Below are 4461 nucleotides of genomic sequence, written 5' to 3' on the forward strand. Positions count from 1 at the left end.
GAGCAGAAATCAAGAGTTGGACGCTTAACTGACTGCACCCCCACAGATGCCCCGAGGGAGATACTATTAACCCCATTTTATAGCTAAGGAGACTGAGGTCATGAATGACGTCCCCACATCGCACAGACGGTACACGGCAGGGTGGAGACGGATGGCCGGTGTGGCTGACGCAACCAAATCTCAAGCTTCCCACGCCTACGGCTTGTGACTCCAACAGGAGTCGCACCAGTTTAAAAGAACAAAGAGGAAGATATAGAGGAAAGTAAAAGTCTGTTTTTAAAAATAGCCGGTAAAGGATGCCCCTAAACGCGGTCTACCCGTCCCCCCTGCCCCAGGCTCCTGGCCCGGAGCGGTCAGCCCGGCAGGTTCTGCCTGGCAGGAAAGCCCCAGTCCTTAGCCTGGCGTGTGACATCGCATCATCTGGCATGGGTCTCCTACGGCTGCTACCGGAAGTCACCACACTTGCAAGGCTTAGAGCCACAGCAGTTTGTCCCTCACAGCTCTGGAGGCCCGGAGTCTGAGATCAAGGGCAGCAGGGCCCCGCTCCCTCGCACCCCAATCCCTGCCGTCACCATCGCATGGCCTTCCTCCCCCATATGGTGCTCTCTGTGTCTCTGTCGTCTCTTCTCATAAGGACACCGGCCACTGGATTAGGGCCCACCCGAATCCAGAAGGACCTCGTCTTAACAAAGTCCATCTGCAAAGACCTGATGTCCAAAGAGATCGCATTCTGAGGTTCCCGCAGTACATGAATTCGGGGGCATTATTCAGCCCCGTGTAGCCCTTCGCAGGCCCCCGTTGTGTCCGAGGCACACTGCACAACTCTTCCTCTCCACTCCGGAAGATGTCCTCTCCGGCCGTTTGCTCTCTCGGGCCCCTCCCTCGGGGCTGTCTGCTGTACCGCTCCGTGTCCGCTCTTTTCACTCTCCGAGGCCCAGCTTAGGTACCATTTTTTCCGAGCCGCTTCCTCCTGATCCTTGGAGAAGCCACCAAGGAGAGTGTCGGACGTGAGGCAGGTAGGCAATATATGCTGACTTTCCTTTATTTCTTGGGAAATCCTTAGAAGTTTAGCCTTCTCTTTTGTGTGTCTTGTCTTTGACTTTGCACAAAGTCACATGCTCACGATCAAACCAGACAAAGACGTCCCAAGAACATAAAATTCTGGGCCCTTACGAACACCCCTCATGAATACAGACACAATCTCCTCAACAAAATACTAGCAAACCAAATCCAACAACGTACAAAAAGGATTATACACCATGACCAAGTGGGATTTATGCCAGGAATGCGAAGGTGGTTCAACCTATGAACAGCAATCAGTACAGCACGCAGATTAACAGAATAAAGGACAGAACCCACACGATCCCACTAGCTGCAGAAAAAACATTTGACAGAAATCCAACACCTTTTCATGATGAAAACACTTAACAAACTAAAAATAGAAGGGAACTTCCTCAAACTGATAAAGGGCATCTATGAAAAACCCACAGGCAACATTACACTCAACGATGAAAGACTGAAAGCTTTCCCCTAAGATCAGAAACAAGACAGGATGTCCGGTCTCTTTGCGTCTATTCAACGTTGCAGTAGAGGTTCGACTCAGGGCAATTAGGCAAGAAAGATAAAAGGCATCCAGATTGGAAGGAAAGAGGTAAAACTCTCTTCACAGATGACACGATCTTGCACGTACACTCTCTGTAGGAATTCAACCCCCGCCCCCCAGCAAGACCTACTAGAACGAATGCATGAATTCGACAAAGTTGCAGGATATGAGATCAATAAGCAAATAGTAATTGTATTTCTTTTTTTAATGTTCATTTATTTTGAGACAGAGAGAGAGAATGACAGCGAGCAATGGGGGTAGGGGCAGAGAGAGAGGGAGAGAGAGAATACCGTGCTGTCGGCACGGAGCCCGACGCGGGGCTCGATCTCCCAAACCGTGAGATCGTGACCCGAGCCGAGATCAAGAGCGGGACACTCAACAGACTGAGCCACCCAGGCGCCCCAATTAATTGCATTTCTATGCAACAGCAATCAACAGTCTAAGGTGAAATTGAGAAAACAATCCCTTCTACAACACACACGTACAAGAAGTGCAAGCCTTGTCCCCTAAAAACTACAAAAACGTTGTTGAAACAAATCAAACGGAAAGTGATCCTGCATTCACGGGCCAGAAGACCGAGTACGGCTAAGAAGGCGATATTCTCCAGATCGATACATAGATTCAACCCAGTCCCTACTGAAATCCTACTTGCCTTTTTACAGCTGCCCACAAGCTGATCCTAACATGGTCCTAACAGCCAAAACAACACTGGGGGAGAGGGAAAGAGCTGGAGGGAGGGCTCGCATGTCCCAGTTCAAAACCTTACTACTCACAGCCTGGAGCCCGCTTCGGATTCTGTGTCTCCCTCTCTCTCTGCCCCTCCCCTGCTCACGCTCTGTCTCTCTCTGTCTCCAAAATAAATTAAAAAACATTAAAAAAAAAAACCAAACTTACCACGAAGCTACGCTTGTCAAGAGTAGGTGGTGCTGCCATACGGACAGACCTATCGATTCATGGACTCAAATGGAGAGTCCAGAAATGGAACGCATACAGTGACGGTCAACTGGTTTCCGACAAGGGTCAAAGCGATTTCCTCCTTCAGCGGAGGAAAAGAGTATTTTTTTGGTTTTGTTTTTGTTTTAAACAAATGGTGTTGGGACCACCGGATATCTATGCGCCAAAGAATTAAACTGGACCCTGACCTCACACCGTTTATAAAAATTAACTCAAAATGGACCAAAGACCTAAATGGAAGAGGTACAACTTCAAACTCTTAGAAGACAGGCATCGATCCTCATGACCTTGGATCACATCGTGATTTCTTCATTATGACATGGAAAGCACAAACAACCAAAGGAAAAGTAGATAATTCGGACTTCATAAAAATTAAAAGCGTTCATGCTTCAAAGGAAACTATCAAGAAAGTGGAAAGACAACCAACCTGCAGGATAGGAGACAATATTTCCCAATCACATATCTGATAAGGGACTAGAACCCAGAGTATTTAAAAACACTTGGAACCCTGAGGCGCCTGGGTGGCTCGGTCGGTTGAGCGTCTGACTTCGGCTCAGGTCACGATCTCACGGTTCGTGGGTTCCAGCCCCAGTTGGGCTCTGTGCTGTCGGCTCAGAGCCTGGAGCCTGCTTCGGATTCTGTGTCTCCTTCTCTCTCTGCCCCTCCCCAACTTGTGCTCTGCCTCTCTATGCCTCTCAAAAAATAAATAAATGTAAAAAATAATTTTTTGAATAAATAAAATAAAAAATAAAGAGCAAAGAGAAGTTTAAAAAAACAATAGCCCTAGAGGGGAAATGATACAAAGGTCCATCAATGGAACGGGTCCCTCCACACAACGGACCGTTACTCAGCCATGGGAAGTAATGAGGTGCTCGTATAGAAACAAGTCACTGTGTGCCCATTCTCCCCTGGCCTGGGTCCTCTTATACTTTTCTGAGCAAAGGGTCTTACATCAAGCAATGACCTCAGAAAATATCCTTTTATTCAACGGTAAGTCCCCAGCCCTGCCCTGTTCTGGGGACGGCTCGGTGTGGTCCCCACCGTGTGGAGCTTTGTTCCGGTGGAGAATGAGGTGGCAGACACAGGAAGGAGTCGGCTGTGTCACGGGGGTGTTCTCGGGGCCCGAGCCTAGTGGTGGGTCCTCCTGTGACAACCGCGGTGCCCTGGAAACGGAAACTCGTTTGCTCTCACTTCGTGGAGTTTAACTTCCCTCCCTAGTGCGGGAATGGAAATGATCTCGCGTAGCAAATCATCATACGTGAAAAGACACTCCTTGTGATTCTCTTACTGCTTAAAATTTGCAAGTAATAAATCAATTCACTTTTGTGGTTCAGAATCTTAAAAACAGGGCAGCACCAGCTGTGGACGTGCCCTTCCCGACCCCTCCCCACCCTGCCCGGGTACCCCTGCCCCCAGAAGCCATCCCCGTCCACGTGCTTATACACGGTTAAAGGGCACCTGTACACACACAGCATTTTGGGAGAATGGCTCAGACAGAATTGAAAAAGGACAGCCCTTGATCTTTTATTCAAGCTGACTCACTACAGCAGAATCAATGGTTCTTCTCTGCCTTAGTCACCTGCACTCCAGGAAGACCAGAGGAAGCTGGTCCCCCGCCCACCGGGGGACGGGGACCTCGCGGGGGAGCAAAGCCGCAGACAGGGGCTGTGACACAGCACGGACCGTGCTCCGGCTCCGGGAGAAGCAGAAGGTGCCAGGAGCATCCCCCAGGGCGGGGGATGACGGTACCTGCGGGCTGGTCTTGGGTGGTCTTTGGGTGGTGGGAGGAGCCTGAGCTGGTGCGGGGCATGCGCGGAAAGAGTAAGAAGACAGCAGGAAGGGCTGGTCAGGCATCCTCAGAGAGCCCCTGCACTGATTTTAAAACCGGGTTGCTCCACGGGGCG

The 4461-nt window shown here is 49.9% G+C and overlaps 1 protein-coding gene across 8 annotated transcripts in view; it reads right to left on the minus strand.

The window, feature by feature from the left end:
• Positions 1-4461, minus strand: part of TBC1D16 (TBC1 domain family member 16) — a 77895-nt gene that overhangs the window by 27832 nt on the left and 45602 nt on the right. The window lies entirely within an intron of this gene.

Source organism: Leopardus geoffroyi, chromosome E1 (genome assembly GCF_018350155.1).
Source record: "Leopardus geoffroyi isolate Oge1 chromosome E1, O.geoffroyi_Oge1_pat1.0, whole genome shotgun sequence".
In the NCBI taxonomy this organism is placed as follows: domain Eukaryota; kingdom Metazoa; phylum Chordata; class Mammalia; order Carnivora; family Felidae; genus Leopardus; species Leopardus geoffroyi.